We start from the raw sequence: 22,572 nt of genomic DNA on the forward strand, positions 1-22,572 counted from the left end.
GTTTTGTCTTTAAGTTTTTTCCTATCCATGCGAAAGATGTTGCGGAACATGATCCAGTTGCAAGTCTTTGCAAAATCAAAGTGTTTTGTCTTCATCAACTTTGACTTTATGGTTTTGTTGGTGTGAAAAGCAAGTTTGATTTTGTATAGTTTAAAAATTCTTTGTGTCTCTAAATGTATCCAATTTAATAAATATGATTAGCTTGATCGTTCTATGTTTAGAAATCATATTTATTTCGGTATGTATTTATCAATTTATTGCCGGTGTTAAAACGAAAATCATTTTTCTTTACAATCTGTTTGACAATTTGTAATTCTTTTTCCAACTGAGCATTGTCAAGGTTGGGATTGTAAGCTTGACGGAGATAGGCATGATGTACTGCAATTTATCTGTGATGTCATGGCGAGATTAGAAAGGAATAGTTGCATCCGTTTGAGTTAACTTTGGATATATTTATTTTATTACTTGTTTATAGATCGCTAGTATGTCATTTAGTTATTTATGAAGAGGTGTAAGTTGATAATGTGTCTTTTACTACAATAACATCATCTACATGTCTTAGTCACACCTTGAAATATTCTTGATATATACATTCTTTCATTCATAGTGAGCACATCTTGCAGCCAATCTAAGAAAAAGTCAATCATCAGACAACTTAGAAGAGAACCCATTAAATAGAAGTGGATACACTTTTGTATTTATAGATTTATTCATGGAAATTTCAGAAATTATTATTTTTTATACACCTTCAATCTTGTTATTTAAGATTTCTTTTAGTATGCTTCTAAAAAGTCTAATACTTTCATATATTAGCTTAAAAAGGGAAGAAAATATTACCGGGCTTTATTTTTAAATACAGTTTGTAATGGAAAGTTTTGCGTTTGGTTTTGGACAAGTATTAAGTTGGTGAAATGAAAACTATTGGTTGAAAAAGAACGTCTAAATTTACCTGCAGCCAAAAAATATATCATAATTACGTACAGCTTCTATTTAAACTTAAACTACATCATTTTGAGCCATGTAATGAATATGATGAACACAAGCAAAAACTAATGAGACAGGAATAGAGAATGAGAATGATAAAAAATGAAAAGATTATGCCTTTATAGAGGAAATACAGGTCGTTCTGTTAGCACTACATTATAAAGTATATTTGATTACTACAAAATAAAGTTGCCAGTACATAACTGATGAATTTACTACTTACAGATGCAATATAGTGCATCTTATGGAATGAGTCGAAGGTGAGCTAGAAATCGGAAAAGTTTACCACCATATTATCACTTCTCCTGCAAGAATCAGTAATACCAAAAACAAAATCTATTTCAGATAGCAACCTCGAAATTGTAAAATGATAGCTGCACGTATCCACGTATCAAACTGGAATGTGGTAATAATTTTATTGAAAAGTTATATGCAAATACTAATTTTTTTCCACTCACTAGCATATACTAGCAAAGTACATAGTACTCATAAACTAGCAAAATCAGCAAAGACTAAATTGTGTAACTTGATACCATACCGATACTAACTACTGCCAAATCAAAATTTTCCTACTAAACTACATTAACTTCAAGATCTAATCAAATCCCATCTCACCAGCTGCAGTATGTAATGATTATGTTAACAGATTGTAGATAGATAAACGAGGTCATAAACGACCTAGGCATAATCACGTAAAATTATACAATTCCATAATAATTAGGCGAGGTTTGATCGAGGTTCAACTTAGTATTGGTGTGGTGTTCAAAGTTTAGCCAAGGTAGCTTGCGGTCAAGACACTGGGGATATGGTATTAAAAAATTAAAAACGTTGTGCCAAATACATCTTATGGGTCTCACAACAAGACAGAATATGATTCGACATAACAACTCTCATCATAGATGCATGAATGATCAATTTCTATTGCTCTAAAAATAATATCTTTCATAGTAAATTTATTTTAAACGCAATTGTACGAAACCGTTTCTTATTGATTGATAAATGTTTTTCAAAAATACATTGTTCCTGGTAAAAACTGATTATTGACGAATAACCACGATCCACTGGCGTGGACAATATACTCAAAATAAAAGCAGGAAGTTGATAGCTTCGTTTTGTCTTGGTGTTGATACCATATTAGGAAAAGAGTTTTTATTTGTGGCAAACTGAAGTTTATTCTTTAATAAAAGTATTGCAAAAACCAAGGAGAGTAGAATCTAACAGGACTGCTACATCCCAAGCAAAAACTAAATAAAGCAAACGGTCATTATTATTTACAGAGCTGACGCAATTTATTAAAGCAGGTAAGACAATATCCCGGATTTTTCATATTTTCTGGCCCTGACTGCGTAGGAAGTGTATGAAGTCGTTTTGAAGTACAGGATTTCATACAACAAGACTTGAAAAAGCGAACATCTTTTCTTCAGTACGGTATACAAGGAACGCGTATGCTCCCTAACTGACACCAAAATAGTAGATTAGAAATATTAGATAAAAAATATGTTGCCACAGATAAACTGTTAAGCCCAGATCATATTGATATGACGTTAATTGTAGAGCCTTGGCAACAAACAACCGTTGGTTTAGACAGTCGAATTATACATTCTTCATTAATAATTTAAACAACATCGCCTAAGGAATCGCTGCAGTGTATTGACCAATGTTGGGTTGATATGATATTACTTGTAGAGCCTTAATCAGGTGAAATCATATATTTTCCACCATAAATTTAATCGAGATTGCTTGTTGAAGCACTGCAATATGAAGAGTATACCTTTTACGTGGAATGGTTTAGAAACTTTTTGCATTATGTTTGGTATTTTAAACATATTTAGCATCTAACTTGATTACATTTTGTTTTATGACATCCAGAGGTCAATTGGAAACGATAAAATTTAAATTTAAATTGTAATCTCTACACACTGTATATGCAGATAACCAGCCTGCATAGCATAGATAGCATTTGTACAATGATTTACCGATTTTTCAATACTCATAATATACGGAGATTGAGGTGTTGATAACTGTTAAGTAGCTTCAAACAACAATAAACTGTAGATCCGTATTTAAATTTTAATTTATAAATTCTGAAGAAATTTAGATACAATATCTTTCACTAATTCATGCAAATAAATTCAATTGGAGACAATGTAATAAGAAGAACGATAATATCTAGTTTATTACTTTAACCGTGAAGGAATAAATTGATCCAGAACACTTTCCAATAGAAACTCCATTGAATTCATTCATATTCTAAGCTTATCCATCAGTACATCAACGAATGAAATAAAATCAAAAAATATCTTCTTTAAGAGTATGGTTGGAAACGTTTCTAATTAAAACCCCATTACAACTGCACGTACTTACCAAACCTAGTCATGCATGTTTAATGATCGATCGAGAGGGGAGTGAGAGAGTTAGAGTTAGATGGAGTGGTTTGAGAGGTGGGGGTAGTAGCAGCAAAAACTCTAATTCGAGTCCGTAATCAATTTGCTCAAGACAACAGGGCGCAATCAGGCCGATAGCGGATGACATAGCGCGGCCAGCCCTTTCGTGACGGGCGCAGAATGTAATCTAACGTTAATTTGACGTTAATTGAATTTCACGTTCGGCTATTTCGACTGTGTGTGCGCCCGCCAGTAACGGACCGTTCCTACAGTCTCTACTATATGTATGTATACATAATACTCGAAAACCTCAGAAACAAATCAACTTATTATCAGGTACAATAAGTTTAATCAATGAAGAGAAAAAAATTGATTATAATCTTAAGTGATCGGATCGTTCCGGTATTTAGTGTAAGTAAAAGAAGACGAGGGAATTCCGAGCTGGCGGTTTGAAAAAAAAACGCAGAATCACCGTCTTGAATGACTGAGGTGTCTGACACACCCACTTCCTCGCCACACACACCTGAAGAGACCCCCAACACGCGTCGATCCATTATTGCTTTACACGCTTGGTTATTGTCGTTATTATGTACTTTAGAGGATCGTCTCGAGGTCATTATTCACCTGACGAGCGCAATCCGGACGCAATCCAACTTTAAATAGACCAAAAAAAACACCAATAGTAAAGAATATTTTTTCAAACGTCATTCATTCATAAATAAATATTAATTTTTAAATTTATTTGAATAATTTTTGAAGATATAAGAAAAAATTTGTATATATTCTTTATGTGTTTAGAGAAAGGAAGAGATCGAGGGACGAATTAATATGCATCCTGCAGCGCTCCCCCGGTCGTAATTACCGCCGAAATTGCTGTAGCCACCAGAGGCGGAGGGGCAACGGGGCCCGTTCCACGACCCATAGATCTACGATGGCAGATGATATATAGGGGCTGCGGCGACGCGCCCGGCCCAACGTTCGTTATAATCACATATTGGCAATTAGTTAAGGGACTAAATTGACCAGCGTCATTATATCCGGATGATTTATTTTAAGCAATTCGACGCGCGCTGAATTAGAGCCGCGAACCCCCGTGCGTGATTCCCCCCTGAAAACCTCATTCCGTCCCCTTAACCGATGCGCAAAAACACGATGAAATACGATCAGTGAAAAATCACCCTTTGTACTCTTCTCCATAACTACACAATATTTATACCACAAAAAAGAAGAAAAGAAAACATTTTTTGTCTTTCTAGTTACAGGAGAACCTCGATATAACGATCCTCGTTAGAACGGACTTTGGATATAACGGACAATATATTTTTAAATTATACTATTAATATTATCTTTTTAATGCATCAGTATATACAGGGTGATTCAAAAAACCGCTGACAGACTTCTAGAGTAGATAATACATGAAAAATTAAGATGCATAGCCTTAATATACATGGGGTCGCAAATGCCTCGTTGGCGAGATATAGCGGATCAAAGTTTCTTTAAAATTAAATATTATCTGCAATACAAAGCACTTATTTAAAAATATTGTCTACGCCATTGCTCTCTACGCGTGTAAAGTGATCAATTATCTATCAATTGGTCTCTTACAAAACTTTGATCAAAGTAATAGTTTTTAAGAAAAACACATTTGTAGAAAATTTGTTAATTCAATCAAAAACTGTTGCTTTACACGAAAATACTGCCCGTTTGACAAAATTAGCAGTGGAGTTAAAAATATTTTTAAAAAAGGGCTTTTCATTGCAGATAATGTTTAATTTTAAAGAAACTTTTAATCCGCTATATCTCGTTAAAGAGGCATTTGCGACCCCATGTATATTAAGGCTTTTCATCTTAATTTTTGATGTATTACCTGCCCTAGAAGTCTGTCAGCGGTTTTTTGAATCACCCTGTACAAATATAAATGACGGGTGAGGGGAAAAACGATTATAGTCAGAATTTATTCATTTGCGGTAAAATTAAATATAAATGCAAAATTTAAGGGTTTATTGTTTGGACTTTATGAATATTTTGTTCTTTAATGATATGTTGGAAATCCGCTTTGTTTCAAAGATAATAATAATAAATTGATGACTTAGTATCTGTCGAATTTATCGAGACTGAGTGACGTTAGAATTGTGGGTAACTGGCTAGTTGGACCAGTATTTTACCAAGAAGACTTACTGGCGAAGTGTATCGCAACTTTTTGGAACAAACGTTCCAAACATCAGTTTCTAGAGGATGTACCATTGGCAATAAGAAGTTCAATGTAGTTTATGCACCAGTGCTTTTTAGTAGGGTTGCTCGTGACTTTTTGACAATAACATATGGGGACCGCTGGATTGGTCGAGGTGGACCTCACTTGTGGCCTGCCCGATCACCGGACTTAAACCCCCTGGATTTTTTTCTATGGGGCCATCTTAAATCTTTAGTTCACACTACTCCAGTGGAAAATGTGGAAGATTTGCGAAATCGTATAATTCAATAAGAAACGATCCTTGTGTTTTTGAAAGGGGTCGGCAGTCAATGAAGAGAAAATTGAATTCTTGCATATTAGCTGAAGGTTGTCATTTTCAACAGTTATTATACATTAGGAAGCTTATATTTGTAATTTTTAGTAATAAAATGTTGTTGAAATCTTTGTTCATGCTTTATTTTCGAAGCAAACCGGTTTTTCAAAAATTATCAAAGGATAAAATATTCGTAGAATAGTCGGGAAGGCACTTGAAAGGCTCTGTGAAAATATATAAGAGAAACGACACTGGAAAGGTTTCCCCTGCACCAAAACCAGCATGCATACACTCTGGGAAGATCAATAGAAACGGCCCTACAAGAAATTGTAGGAGTTTTCGATAGATTTTTGGACTATAAAGAGTCCACTCTCGGAATGTTTATAGATATCGAAGGAGCCTTTGACAGGAAAGCTTTTCATACAATTAATGGCTGGATTCTAAATATGCTCTCAAAAAGGGCCGTCCATAGTGAAATTGATGCTAATAATAATAACAACAATAAAATAAGAGCGATCGTTGAACGAGGATGTCCGCAGGGTAGGGTTCTCTCACCCCTGCTGTGGAATCTCACCCTGGACAACCTTGTAAGACAACTCTCAGCTGAAAAATTCAATGTCTGCGCTTATGCAGACGATCTAGCCGTTTTGGTTCACGGGAAATTCGAAAACGTCCTATGTAAGAGAATGCAGGCTGGACTGAGAATAATCGAACGCTGGTGTCGAGACAATTCTCTGTCTCTAAACCCGAATAAAACAGAGATGGTCCTATTCACAAGGAAAAGGAGGCTGGGTACCCTTAGAGCCGCCGCCCTGGCTTTGCAAAGTTCCCTTGCGCTTTGCCAATGAAGTGAAGTATCTGGGGTTAACCCTGGATAAAACGTTGACTTGGAGACCGCACATCGAAGGTATGATAAATAAGGCACGCATTGCGTTCGCTCAGTACAGAAGGGCCGTTGGAACCTCCAGGGGTTTAACATCCAAAATATCCCTGTGGATATACACTGCAGTGATACGTCCAATGATAACTTACGGCGCCGTAAACTGGTGGCCAAGAGTTAGAAATAAAACAATTGTTTTGCAACTACAAAAATTGCAACGTCTGGCTTGTCTCTATGTTACAGGTTCGATGATAACCACACCAACAGCAGCAATGGAGAATGTACTGTGCCTTCCTCCTCTCAATTATCACGTTGGTGGTGATAGCAACAATGATTCGGCTGCGAGCAGCTAACGATAAATGGCTACATAAATGTGGAAAATCGACTTGCCAGCTATGGGAAGAGGCATGTAGCAAACAGCCGCTCCTGAATGGTAGGGTAGATACGATTCCAACGCGTTTTATCTTCGAATGACTGTATGAAATAAAGGTACGAAAATAATCCATGCTTAAACTGTCCTCCAATTATGGGTGGACGGATCTCGTAGGGAAACTGGCTCTGGTGCTTCGGTTTATTCGCTAGGAATTTGGCCCACCCCGTTCCAAGCGAAGCTGGTGGCCATTTCTCTGGTAACTGAGGAAATTTCCAAGAAAATTAGTAACAAAAAAATTATAATATATTCTGATTGCAGACAAGCCGTCCTCCCGCTCAGCCGGTATCGCTGTTCATCCTCGTTGCTTGAGGACTGCCATAACAATCTTTGTGAGGCAGCCGCTAGCAATGAGATTACGATCTGCTGGCCAAAGGGCCGTTCGGGAAATAAGCTTCATGACATGGTGGACAAACTGGCAAGGAAAGCTGCAGGCGAACCATCGGGATCGCCAGAACCATTCATTGCTCCAACAATAATGTCTTTAATAGAGCTTCAAAAAGAGGAAACGCATAAGAAGTTTCTAAACTACTGGGACAGAACACCAGGATGTCGCCAAGCCAAGGAGGCTCTGATGCCTAAACGAACAGATTTATTTATGAGGCTGTCCAGGAAGAACCTATGTTTGGTCATAGGTTTAATCACTATACACTGACATCTACAGAAGCACTTACTGAACATGGGAATAAGTGAAATCAAAAGGAATGAATCAACGGTGCAAAATAGTTTATTAGACTAACTTTTCGGTGCTATTCGGGGTGCTTATTTCGGTTCGATGGGAATAAGTGACACCGACATCTGCAGAGCATGCGGTGAGGAGGAGGAATCGGCGGAATACATTCTATGCGACTGCGTGGTCCTCCAAACATTAAGGTTATCCATTTTTGGAGATATCCAGATTCGAATGAGTGAAATCAGGGCAGCACAACCAGGACAAATTCTAGCCTTTGCCTCCAAGCTAATATGGCTGGAAGGACCCTAATGCTAACCAAAAGAAGGAAGTAAGTACAAGGGATTTGCTGAGGTCAAAGTGATCAGATCCCGTCATAAAAATAATAAATGGCTAAAGTTGTGAAACATTTATTATTATAACAAATAATTGTTTAACACAATGTTGTTTTGATAATGAAAATTGCTTTTAAAATAAGTTATAATTCGTCGTTTAGTTCATAATCTAAGAAAAGGCTTTTTGGATTGTTGACAGCAAGACTTTTTATTTTTGGGAAGGAGGTGTAAAATTTAGCAGCTTGCGGATTGACTAGAAATTTTGCCAAATGTTTTAGTCATTGTACTTAGCAATATTGACTGGTAGGGGAAAGTCGTAGGAATATGTAGGCTGACATCTTGTTGTTGGCTTCCCTTTGTTTTTACTTTGTTTCTTGCTGGAGATTACCACATAACATTTTCCTTCATTTAGTTTCCAAAAAAGGATTCATTTAGGTTGCGGTAAAAAATAAATTAATATTCATCCTTGTAGAATTTTAATGCACCGCATAGCCAGAGTTGGAAAATGGTATTTAAGCTTATAAATAGGTTTCAAAAAGTTAGTCCAAGATTCCAATAAAGTTTAATCGCAATTAATAACTCGCTATGGTGTTGGTTTAGTTCTGCTATTTCTTATTACCTCCCTCCACTCTTCAGGCAGAGTTCAACATTGGTTTTTTGGTTGATGAAACTCATGTTCTGGTCGCATTCAATGTAAGAGTGACATTGAACAGGAAACAATACTTTCACACAATCCAATCTTCGTTTTTTTTGAAACCAGATAATGGAGATAGCAAAATACGGTATAATTTTTATTTTGCACGAATCACAAAAAAATTACAAGGTCTGATCCGGAAAATTACATGATCCAGCGTTGAACATACGTCACCACTTCCTTTCTTCGCAACAGTTTCAGCGTACGTATAGAATACCGTAAGTTACCGAAATAAACATCACTCGTAGTGAAATTGTATGCAAATTTTTGGAATGTATTAGAATAGCTTCTATTGTGTTTGACTTGAGGGATTTTTTCTAAAGAACCTTTCCAAGGAATAAAATTTTTCTGCTTTCTTTAAATGAAGGTTATGGTCAACTTCGAGATTGGACAGATTTTTATTTTCTCTACTTGACACTGTTTACTCCTGCTGTAAGAGAAGCCTTTTGAATCCTGAAAGCATTGCAGATACTGAATGTGTCTTTCCTTGGGTAGCCAAATTAGAGTTATTATTAAATTTAGCTCTGAAAGTATCGTAAGACACGTGATTTTCAATGAGGAGACATCCCATGAAGTTTCAAAATATTTAAGTTTTCAGGTAAACAAATTTTATTCGTATCTTTAAGGTAAGAGTAGTGTGAGTTACGACCTCTCAAAGACTTGATAAAATCATTAATAAGAGTGATAGTATCATTAATGTGTTTATGTAGTAGTTCTCCTTCAAACTTTGCTGAATAGTTTGAACCCTACGACACAGAATAACCAGAAAGCACACTGGGGGTACCACGCCAACATTCGATCTGTGCGGCGACGCCATGTTTTATAGAGTGCACCAAGTCGTATGGGAGTATTCTTATTCTTTCTACTTGCTTCTTATTTTAAAATGCGTTTTAAGAGGACTAATTTGCTTTGCTCCTTTCTAGATATCGATAGTATAAACCAACACCTCATAAACCTCATAAACCAACAAATGGCACTATTAGTTTACTTTCGTAAATGGACTATCATCGTTTGATAGTCCATTTACCCCATGATCTACCTTCAAATGTTAGCACTAATAGATAGAATCCAACTCGGATTATTCCCCAAGATGCTGTATTCCATGTTCATAGATAAACGGGGGACGCACCGCTTAACTCAAATGTGTCCAGTTCTAAATCTAGTGCTAGTGTTAGCTCTAGTTTTTGTTGTTTTTCAGCGTATTGAGTTGTATATTTTTATTGAATTAAAAGTGCAACTAACTAATAAAGAACGCAACGGTGTGGATAGTTAGTGTGAATTAAAATTGTTCATTTAAACAGATTAAAGTGTAAATTAAAAATGTTTCATATAACTGACTTTTGGCTATAAAGGACACTCCCTTTCCCGTATTAATCCGTAATATCGCGATTTTATTGTAGTTTTTTTTTAATTTTCTATGTATAATTAATTAAAAAATAAAATATTGAAAACAGCTTTACTACATTGTAATAAACATGTTGGTTTGTATTTAGAGCACACGAGATTCGGTATTACCGTGTTAATAATAGCACCAATATATTTAACAGTAACCCATAGAGCCGTCGGTGAAACAATTCGCGGATAATGTTGTAGTTATTTTATAGCGGGTGGTCGGTAGCGGCGGGCGGTGGTGGTGGCGTTCCGACGCCGATCCGGGTTCGGGCGCCGGGACGCTCTGAATTAACATATTATGCAGATTATCGCCGTGCAGCTCCGGTTAACTCGCCCGTAATTAAATTAAATCATACAATTGAAATAATCTGCGGTAATAATTTACTTGTAGTTTATCGCCCGTGAAATTCGGCGCCGCGACGCCACCGACGCCGACGCCGCCGGTCCTCCCGGAATTCACCTCGCCCCCAACTATTACCGACTCAGAAATTGCGGTATACCCCACGGAATATGACACATTTTGAGGGAAACCTTACCTTTTATCCCCTTTTATCCGCAAATTGATGTCGTCTTTGGACGAACCACCACCTGCAACAAAAAAAGAAAGACGTTGACGTTAAATTTCGTTGTTAAATTCAATAAAAAATAAGAGCCTGAAAAGCAATCGAACGTCTCAATCGTTGAATGATTGATGCCCCTCAGTACCAATTACTGAAATATGGCAAAAACTGGTCGCGGTACGCGACTTAATACGCTGAAGAATCCGGTACAACAACCGGAGGCGGCTGGAAGAGTACACCGAACACGCGTTGCATAAAAAAAGGGGCATATTCTCGATATCTTTATTACAACCAACGGGTGTTATAAATCATTTTAGAGACGTTTGATGACCAACTGCTTTAATTTTCTTTTCGTGAAAAAAATTTATTACATTAAATAATGAGATAAGACAACTAAAAATTTTAAATCAAAACTTCTAATTAAAACTAACCACAATTATGAAACCAGTATGCCTTATTAACTATAAAACAATTCAAAAATCAAAATCAACATAAATAATTGTGTTATAAATCGTATATATTATTATTATTATAATACAGGTGCATCAAATGTCTGGAATGTAACCAATAACTTCGCCATTTGTGGTTTTAAAGAAAAATGTTTCAAATAAAAAATTCCTTATTAATAGTGGCACATTTTTTGGCGATACTTGCTTGTTTACATTGTTCTTTGTTTCGTTGCTATGGCAACCAACATTAGTTTAAACGGGATACATGTTTTTTTTGCACATTTTAATACAGGATAAATCCCTCTACGCGATGAACATATCAAATCATATTATGGTTGTATTAGAAAAAAAATCGAGAAAAATGCGTTTTTTTAAAGTCTTAAATCAGCTCATTAGATTTTAGACATTTTTCTAAACTTTTTGTGATACTTTTGACATATCTAAACTTTGTTATAAACCATAATGCTTTTTCAACATTTCTGCCAATATTTATATTTTTGAATCATAATGCCTTTTGACATATAGTTTTTTTTCTATAATACTTGTCATGGTAAATTTTTTACAGTTTCTGTTGGTATTACCTAGGACTCTTATAAAATTTATGTTATTTTCTTGATTTTTAGTAACATTTTCAGCAGATTTTCAGTAAGTAAATAGTTGAGGTTAAAATACTACTAAATTTTTAGATAAATACGATTTTAACGAAGTACATATTTATTGCAAAAACGTGCTACAAACTCATGAAATTGAACAAAACACCTTTTCTAGGTAAACAAATGGCAAATAAACACCACAAAACCTCTTTTATGCATCGTCTTCATCAGTGAATTCATGTTTATTACCTTCCGAATCAGTCTTCGAGGTTTATGATGAATGGAGGAAATTCTTTAAAGGAAGTATTACACATAAGAATATGCCAGTCTTTCTCAATTAAGATTTCAACGTGATTTATACAATTGTTCCATACTTTTGCTATACAATTTCACAAAGCAGTATGCCACACGTTACTGAGACGATTATGCTTAATTTAACAGATGATTTGCTGACTGCTCTTGACAAAAAAATGAATACCGCGGTAGTTTTCTTGGATTACTGTAAGGCATTTGATACTGTTAACCATACTGTTATTTGTAAATTATTTCGATATTTGGGATTTAGTGAAGACATAGTATCTATTTTACGTGATTATCTTAGTGATCGCACACAGCGGGTGAGGATTGACGATTCTGTTTCTAGTGATTTGGCAGTAACAAACGGTGTTCCACAAGGTTCTGTTATGTAAAACAAAAAGTGTACACTGAAAATTGTAATAACAATTTAGACCGTTTAAAACAAAAAAATTGAAACTGTTATTAGAGAAATTCCGTTGGACCATATTAGAAAAAGTTATAAACAATGTCTGAAAAGGGCTGAATTATGTGTTAGTGTTGGTATCATTGAATAAGCTTTTATGTTAATTTAGTTTAGATCGAAAATGTTTTGTTAATCTTATGATTTAAAAATCTGCATTTTGCTTTTATATCCTACATTAATAAAATTCAGCATATCGCTATAATTTAACATAACAAACATTTTATCTTAATCAACTTTTGTTGTACATTGCTCAGAAAGGCCACTTTACCTGCAACAGTTAACAAACTTCTTGCGTTAACTTTGGTACTTTGAGGACATTTGACGTAAAGCTTGGTTATATTTTGTTTTATGTCATCCAGACTTTAATTGCAAAAGATGGAATTTGAATTCCAAAATTTATCGTCAATTATACCTTACGGGGACACAATCCGGGAACACACTGTATATATCTTGTTTTTATTTTATTTTAATTTACCATAACACATTGGGATATCGTTGTTTTTATTTATTTTAGCTTTTTATTGCAGATAATGTTTACTTTTAAAGAAACTTTGATCCGCTAGATCTCGTTAAGGAGGCATTTTTGATGTATTACCTGCCCTAGAAGTCTGTCAGCGGTTTTTTGAATCGCCCTGTATATTCCTTTAGTTTTACTTTTTATTGTGTACATGTATCTATATATATATATTTTTTATTTTTCTCTTCATGATGTATTACCTGCCCTAGAAGTCTGTCAGCGGTTTTTTGAATCACCCTGTATATTCCTTTAGTTTTACTTTTTATTGTGTACATGTATCTATATATATATATATTTTTTTTTATTTTTCTCTTTGTTCTATATGGGATACAATAAAGTCATATTATTATTTGTTTTTCTCTTTGAAGGACATCGTTGAATCGTTGATATGTTTATTATAATAGGTCTTGCAATAGGCCCAAACTAGATCTATTGCATTATGCTGACAATGATAAGGAGCAAGTTGCAAAACTTCAATATTATTCTGCAGATGATTTTCTGATCATCTGATCTTTCTTTGATGATCGCGTGGGTTTCATTTATCACTACATTTTTTCCAGATAAATTTTGCAATGCTAGAATCAGATTTTTGTTGACCCAATTCTAAAAGATTTGGAAATTAATCGTCTTGTGGTAATCTTTGTCAGTATTCTTGCTACTAAAAAGTAACAAGCAATTTTCTAAAAAGCCACCTCTGTAACCTGCACGTAGTACAGTAAACCTATCTCCTTCACTTTTTATTTTAATGTTAATCGAACGTTTATCATCGTCTTTTATCTATCTACGTAATTCAGAACTAGTCTTATATATCAAAGTTTCGTCTAAATATATGAAATTTATAAATACTAAAATACATTAAATATTTTACAAAGACGAATGATTAGTTCTTGTTCTGAGATATCAGGCTTCAAATCCGTAAGTTCCAATTTGCACCTTAGTAACGCTCGGTATACTTCGACTTCCAATAAGTTGCGTCTTTCTTGCGTTCATTTTATATTAATTTTATTACTTGTAACTTTTTGAATAACGAAAGCCCAAACAAACGTCAGTGTGACATACTTATTTCAAAACATGATAAAACAAAACTTCCTGTTAATTTTGCCAAGTTACAAGAATTTGACAGATATAGAAAAAATCCAACAGTATTTCAATTTTTGACTATAATGATAGTTTTTGAATCTTATAGTAACTTGTAAAATAAGTTAGAAAGGTATCACATCCTTTTCACCTTATTTTACATTAATGATACTTTTTGACATTTCAAGGTACCTTCTGACATGTTTGATACCTTTCCAGTATATTGTATTTCAGATAGCAAAATATATGTAATAGACATTTGGCATTTTTGACAACTTCAGACGCACGGCTTTACCCGAATATTTCTAGTTTTAGGTTTAGTGTTACTTCTAGTGCTAGTGTTAGGTCAAGCTATAGTTGTTATTCAGCGTTAGATTGTTGTATATTTTTCATTTAACTAAAACCAGAACTAACACTACACCTAGAACTAGAAATATTCGGGTTTAGCCGTCTTACGAGACGCACGGCTGAACCTGAATGTTTCTAGTTCTAGGTCTCGTGTTAGTTCTAGAGCTAGGGTTAGCTCTACAACAAATTAAGATAAGTAAACAGTGAAAATAACGTAAAATGAAATGTCAAATTGCCGGTTTGTTCCAAAGCTTGTAACATTGTTGCAGTTGAGTAAATCTGTATTTATCTTATTACATTAAAAATTATTGCCGCAATAAAACAATACGTGAAATAGCAGACGATCTTAATATTCCTAAAAGCACAGTGTGGAATGTAATTAAACATTATGAAGAAACTGGTCAAATTTTAGAAAAAAAGGTTAAAAGTTCAGGTCGTCCAAAGTTTGTGTCTAATAGAAATAAAAGAATACTTGTAAAAATCTGCAAAAAAGGACTAAGAAATACTTTAAGACAAGTTACCGCTGAATGGAATAATGAAACTGGATTACATTTATCAAGGGAATGCTGTCGCAAATGGATTCTTAAAAGTAGATTAAAGTTACAAGGTTTACTTACAAGTAATAATTTAAAAATGTAGCTTTTAGAAAATTGTTGTGTTATAGGCAAAAAAAAAAATACTGTTAACAGAAAAACAAAAAAAAGCCAGGCTCACATGGGCAAAATAGTTTAGATTTTCTTGGTCTTGGTCAGCAGAAGATTGGACCAGGGTAATATTCAGCGATGAATCGAAATTTGATGTATTTGTTTTCGATTACCGTAAACACATAATTCGCAATAAACTTGAGGCATTTCATAAAGTTTGTTTAAAACGTTATGTAAAATTTCCGAAGGAGTAATGATTTGGAGCTGTATGACAGCTTCAGGATTAGGATGCTTTGAATTTATTGATAGCACCGCGAACGCCGCAAGATATCAACAAATACTACAAAACAGTTTATTACCATGTATCGTGAAGTTAAATGTTGGTGAAAATTACATATTTCAGCAAGATGGAGCGGCTTGTCATACAACCAAAACTACAAAAAAGTGGTTTGCCAATCAAAATATTAATGTTCTGTCTTGGCCTTATCAGTCCAGATTTGAATGTTATTGAAGCAGTGTGGCACAAAATGAAACAAATTTTGAGGGACAACCCACAACGCACATTGCCAGAACTTAAAGCCAAAATAAAACAAATTTTGGATGGATTTACTCCTGAACAGTGCAGAACCTTAATGAATTCAATGCCCAACCGAATTCAAGCGGTTATAAAACCTAAGGGCGATGTTACTCTATATTAGAAATACAAATCGAGCCATGTTCTATTATTTAGTTGTTAGGCAAAATGTACATTTTTCTAGTTTAATTAGAAGTAATAGGATATGTATTTTGTTTTTTGTGTTGTTCATTAGCCAAATTGTTGTTAATTGTTTAATCAAATTATAATCATTTGAAAAATTTATTAAAACAAAATAATCTGTTTAATTGTTGTTAATTATTGTATATAAATTCTATTATAGTTGTTAGGGCTCGTATTATTTCTAGTTCTAGGTGCAGTGTTAGTTCTAGTTTTAATTGTTATTCAGTGCTAGATTGTTATATATCTTTATTGAATTAAAAGTAGAACTAACACTAGTCCTAGAACTAGAAACATTCGTGTTTAGCTCTTAAGACGGCTAAATCCAAATGTTTCTAATTCTAGGTGTAGCGTTAATTCTAGTGTTAGTGTTAGATCTAGTCTTAGTTGTTCTTCAGCGCTAGATTGCTCTATATTCTTATTGAACTAAAAGTAGAACTAACACTAGAACTAGAAAAATTCGGGTTTAGCTGTCTTAAGAGACGTATGGCTAAACCCGAATGTTTATAGTGCTAGTTTTACGCAATCTTAGGCCCGACGATCAGTTCCATTGGCAATTGCGTAATCGGACGTTTTAGTTAGAATAAAAAATTCCGTAAATACACGGACGTAGGATAAATAAAACAACAACAAGAGAAGGATAAACGATCTTTACTAATTAATAAATCTAATTAATATCTTTTCGTGGAGAAAAGCCTTAGTTTAAATTTCCGGGGAGCGCCTACGGGCCGCGGTATAATTAATAATTAAGATATTATAAAGCCGCCATTAATTACGTTCGACGTCGTTAGGAAACTTGTTTACTTTCATCTCCGGCCAAATGACTTTGTATTCAATTATCGTTGCAAAAGCCATCGACGATTCCCATTAAATCCGAAAATAACGAATTTATGTACTCCCCCATCCACCTCGTATTAAACTAGCCCCGGATATATTTTAATTTCTTTTTTAACTTCATCAACTCCATCCCTATTATCGATAAATCAATAAATTTTACAATCAATCAATATCCCCAAAGGGATAGTTTAAAAAAAGCGTTTTTATCTATCTATTTATAAACGACAACCCCCATTTTCGTCTTTGCCGTATCATTACATCCCTCCGCGTCCTCCTACGTCGAAACGGGCGTCAGTACACGAAATTTCAATTTATGAGACCGGCGTCGGGCATTAGTTCGCCGTCGGTTTAATTAAATGAGCTTAATTACGCTTTCGGGATCGGGATAGTTTCAGGAAGAATTCAACCACCCATCCTCCCTTTCTAGAGGATGAAGAGAACGCAGGGCTCTGGGCAAGAACGAAGGACTCCGAGGGCATTGCAACGCCGCCGTTGCACCGCGATGTCGCCACGCGTATCGACGCCCTAGTGATAACGTAATTAAGCGAGTTTTCGGTTTTAAACGGTGAGCGCGTTGGGATGCCCCGGAACCATACCCCACCGGACTATAAGGTCTTTCTCTTTCTCTCTTGATACGTTTCCTCTCTTCGTTCATTCTCTCGATCCCCATCTCTCCGCCAGAGTAAATGGTTTATTTGAAACATAATTGGGCCGTGAAATTGACAAAGTTTTTACATTAAAACGAACATCCCACTCTTTTCCCCTCTTTTCTATGTTTTAGTGGTGTACGCCGTTTCTTTTATATCTTCAATATTACGTTTTAATAGTTATTTAATGGTAACAACTGTTATTTTTATTTAAAAAAATCAATTTAGATTGTATTAACTTTTTTATTTTCTAAAGCTTTCTGGTTAAATCGAAACAAAAAAATATAAATCCTTGTATTTCCATATCTTAATTTCACTTTTTAAATTGAGTCGTGTCTGTTTAAGCTTCTGGCGTAAAATAAAAAGTTTGCAAAACAGGTAAGCCTAACATGATCGGACAGATTTTCTTTATTTTGATTGTTATGAATGAACGAAGAAAGAAAAAATCTTGAAACGGCCAAGTTTTTCGCTCGGCTTAATCCCGGCTCCCTATTTTCCTCGTAAACCATCCCCAACATCCATTTGAGTGGTCCCAACGCTCTGATCCGCGGAGACCAATTTAGTCCGCGGGACCGGGTGTACGCGCAGGACCGTACCGGATGATTTTATGGCGCATCTGTTTGCAGCGTAAACACCGCTTTAATTATCAATTAGTTGGTATTTACCTTTGCCGCGTAATCTCCCGACCATTTGTAAATGGTCAATGGCAATTACCGGACGAGAGACCTGCGTCGCCACCTGTGAGTGCGACCAGATCTCCTCGTTCTCTACAACTCTCGGACTCATCATCATCTGGGCGTAGATGTTGCGTCCTTTCGTCACGGTTTCGTCGTCAATTAGCCTCGGGAAGTTTAAGTAATTACAACTTTAGAGGAAGTTAAAAAACAGATAGTAAATGGATTTTGATTGAGTTTTCAATCACAATTGCCACACCAAAAAATACAAAGTTTATTGAGGTGTTTTGTACTTTTTATCTCCGAGTTCAATTGATATTTGAGTACGGATATCTTGAAATCAAAGTGCACTCAATATAATTATAGAAATTGTGAAAAGAGTACAGAATGAAGTGTTTGTATTTATTTTTCAATTTTTTAGGATCAGTTTAAGTAAAAAATAAAACATCCAAAGGTTTACTAAACGAGATTGTTTCACACCTCGTTTGAAACTATTTATGTAATCAACAAGTATTGTTTATCATACTTAATAATAGGGCGATATTATTTAGTAATTGACATTACATTTGCATTTATTGCATATCGATTGTTTATCGGTAATGATATGGAAACATAACACTTACTGCAAATAATTTTATGTTATTTTCTAAAATAATATCAATATTTATGAAAAAGATAATGAAATAGGATTTTATATATACAGTAACTTGGTTATTTCAGAAGAATCTTTCCATCAATTTTCACCAATCGATTAACCATACTTTATTTTTAAAGTTTTGGATACATTTGACAAATGAGACTTGTCTTATGCATTATTTTTCCACAAATTCTTACTAAAATTTTACACACAATAGGTCTACTATGGTTTAAGTATTCTACAGTTCCGAACAGTTCTGAACGTTTCTGCGCATACATATTGCATATCAGACGTATGCGGAACTGCAGAACTCTTAAACCAAAACAGGCCTAATGTAAACATGAATAAAGATGACAAAGTTAGAAAGAAAACAGCAATTTTCTGTATTACATGAACAGCAATCATTCAAAAAGCTACTCAAATTCATTGGAAAATATAACCTAGATTTAATTAAATCAAAATAATTTAAAAAAATTCATTATCATGTTTTAATTCGTTATAGTTATAACACAAACTACTTAGCAGCATCACCTTTCTACGAATGCAGAGAGAAGATTGTGACAACAACTTTCCTTAACGTGATGCACCGCATCGACTCATTTTCAGTTGCAATAAGTCCTACCACGTGCAAGAATACTCAAAACCTTCAAGGACCTATACTTGCTAAGTGAAAAACTATTCCAACCACACTTCAAAGGAGGCGGAATGGAGAAGGTGAAACGAGAATTCCAGAAGAGCCGAAAAACACAAATCACGAAATTTCAGTCTTTAGAACGCAGAAAAAGAAGAATCGTTTAAAGAAGAAAAATCGTTTACCAATGGAATTACTGATTATTAAGAAGAAATGTTTCAAAACAAATGCCAAAAGAAGAAATGATGTGTAAAGTAGACACACTTATTCGCAAGATGCTAGCGAAAAAACTGGATAGATTACCTCTATCTGTAGGAAATTCGTTTAGCTATTTTTAACACTCTTGCGGTATCTTGACGGATGTCCAGTTTTTTCGCTAGCATCTTGCGAATAAGTGTGTCTACTTTACACATCATTTCTTCTTTTGGCATTTGTTTTGAAACATTTCTTCTTAATAATCAGTAATTCCATTGGTAAACGATTTTTCTTCTTTAAACGATTCTTCTTTTTCTGCGTTCTAAAGACTGAAATTTCGTGATTTGTGTTTTTCGGCTCTTCTGGAATTCTCGTTTCACCTTCTCCATTCCGCCTCCTTTGAAGTGTGGTTGGAATAGTTTTTCACTTAGCAAGTATAGGTCCTTGAAGGTTTTGAGTATTCTTGCACGTGGTAGGACTTATTGCAACTGAAAATGAGTCGATGCGGTGCATCACGTTAAGGAAAGTTGTTGTCACAATCTTCTCTCTGCATTCGTAGAAAGGTGATGCTGCTAAGTAGTTTGTGTTATAACTATAACGAATTAAAACATGATAATGAATTTTTTTTTAATTATTTTGATTTAATTAAATCTAGGTTATATTTTCCAATGAATTTGGGTAGCTTTTTGAATGATTGCTGTCAACTGGACATCCGTCAAGATACCGCAAGAGTGTTAAAAATAGCTAAACGAATTTCCTACAGATAGAGGTAATATCACTGTGGTGATAGACAAAAAGGAATATCAAAACCACATTTTTTTTTATATTATGCATAGTAGGATTGTATACCACCTAGTAAATACATACTAATTAGTTACTTATTTTTGACATTACATAAAATTAAACAAGATAATGTTTTGCAGCTTTTCCCAGTGGTCCAGTCTGCTTTACACATAATATAGATAAATATTGTCATATTTTTAGAGGTTTGTTTTGGAATTATTGAATCAGACTTGCATTTGTCTTGCAGGTACAACCCCACTGTTGGATTCCGTATGTCCATTTTGGTTTGAATACTTGCTTGTATATTAGAAACTTGTTACTTAATGATAACTTAGATTTTCTGCCAATAAGCCAATATAGGTGTCTAAGTTTGATATCAAGTTTGTCACGTTTTTTCTTGACGTGAGCTTTCTATTTGAGTTTGGCAGCCAGCGTCATAACAAGATATTTTGCGGTGTCAGCGTAAGGGACTGCATTGCCATTTATGTGTACTGGAACATAGTTTACTTTCTTATACGTAACGTTTATGTATGTCGATTTGTTTGTATTTAATTTGATTAGCCATCGTTTGGTCCAGTTTTCTATTGAATTTAAGGCCAATTGTAACTTATTTGCTGCAACTACTTCATTTTCTGCAACAGCCAAGATCGCTGCGTCATCTGTGAATGTACACTTCCTTGAGGAACACTGGCTTGTATTTCATGTAGTGGTGAATAAGCGTTTTCGTATTTTACTCCAAAATATCGATCAGAAAGATACGATTTTTTAACCTTTAGCGGGCAGGGATTTTAGGTAACATATTGTCTGCAGAAAATCGATACAAAATGTACTTCATATGATATATTTATCATATACAAAGTACTGATAACATAGACCAGCACTTAAGTGGTGGTCCCGATCCTCTAAAGGTTAATAGTTGACTATACGTTGATGATAGTATTTGGTCTAGTTTGTAATTTAAACCATCTAAGCAGACTTTGGCGAAAGCTTGTGCAACATCCAAAAATACGGTGGAGCAGACATTATTTTCTTCCATTGCTATGTCGATAGCATTCGTCGTTATTCTAATTACTTGGTCTATTGTTGCATGTTTATTCCGAAACCCAAATTGATGTGTTGGTATTAGAGCTTTTTCTTCAATGACAGGTTTTAGTGTCTTAATAGTAATTTTTCAAGTAGTTTTGATAGTAAGGGTAATAATGAGAATTAAATCAGTAGGTCATAGCCTACTGATTTATTGATATTCAGTTTTTGTATTTCATAATACAGTTTTTTCATTCTTACACATGGTATATTACTCTGCTGATCACTTCGAATTATGCTAGGAATAGTTGAACTTTTTGACATAGTTGTTGGACTGTCTGATATAAAAGTTTCATTTAGATGTTCAGCAAACAAATTAACTTTTTCTTGATTGCTCTCAGCCCAATTTCTAGAGAACCAGATAAACATCTTATTGGATCCATACACCTACACCAAAATTAAGAAGGATTTCACGAATAAAATAGTTATGGTGATGAAAAACTTAATTAAGGAAACGAATTCTAATGCAGGAATAGATAAGCTTGTTTGTATAAGCAGCAGTATACCAAATATCCATAAGTCACACATCCCACTGCAACCTATCGTAAGCGCAATTAATGCACCTACATATCAGTTTGCAAAAGACCTCCCCAAGAAAAAAAGGCGTAGGAAAAGTATAGGCGTTGTTCTATGTTATTAGGAAATGTATAGAGGAATATTAAAAAATGGCATGTTATTTAATTATAGCGATTTGCAATGCGTATAGGCGTATATTCTTCTTTACAGAAGACATATTCCACCCATTCTAAACTGCTTGTATTCCTTATGATACATACTTCCGTCACATATTCTTTTCTGGTCTCATAAGTGTTTCCAGTGATTTCTCTTAAACTCGCCATCTCGTTGGTACGTCCTTTTCATCGTTTTCACACATATCCAAAAGTCGTATATGTAACCAAATCTACACACAATAAGTATGCTGTTTTTTTTTCTGTTGCTTTCCCTTTTTCCATTGATGTATTATTTCGAAATACTTGTTGTTCACCCCGTCTCATATTACAGGAGATGGGAAAACAGCTTCATGGAGCTGTGTAGAAGAAAAATTCCTCTATAATAATTCCTCTGGATCTGAGGAGATTAAATTCTTAAATAATGGAATACAGGAGAAAA

General features: G+C 34.6%; 1 protein-coding gene across 3 annotated transcripts in view; it reads right to left on the reverse strand.

The window, feature by feature from the left end:
- LOC111422683 (LIM domain only protein 3) overlaps window positions 1-22,572 on the reverse strand; it is a 284,619-nt gene that overhangs the window by 203,190 nt on the left and 58,857 nt on the right. For all 3 annotated transcript variants that reach the window (XM_071196487.1, XM_023055902.2, XM_071196486.1), the window contains exon 2: window positions 10,810-10,861. The gene's annotated coding sequence lies outside the window, so the exon portion shown is untranslated. The remainder of the gene's footprint in view (window positions 1-10,809; window positions 10,862-22,572) is intronic.

The sequence above is a fragment of the Onthophagus taurus genome, chromosome 6 (genome assembly GCF_036711975.1).
Source record: "Onthophagus taurus isolate NC chromosome 6, IU_Otau_3.0, whole genome shotgun sequence".
In the NCBI taxonomy this organism is placed as follows: domain Eukaryota; kingdom Metazoa; phylum Arthropoda; class Insecta; order Coleoptera; family Scarabaeidae; genus Onthophagus; species Onthophagus taurus.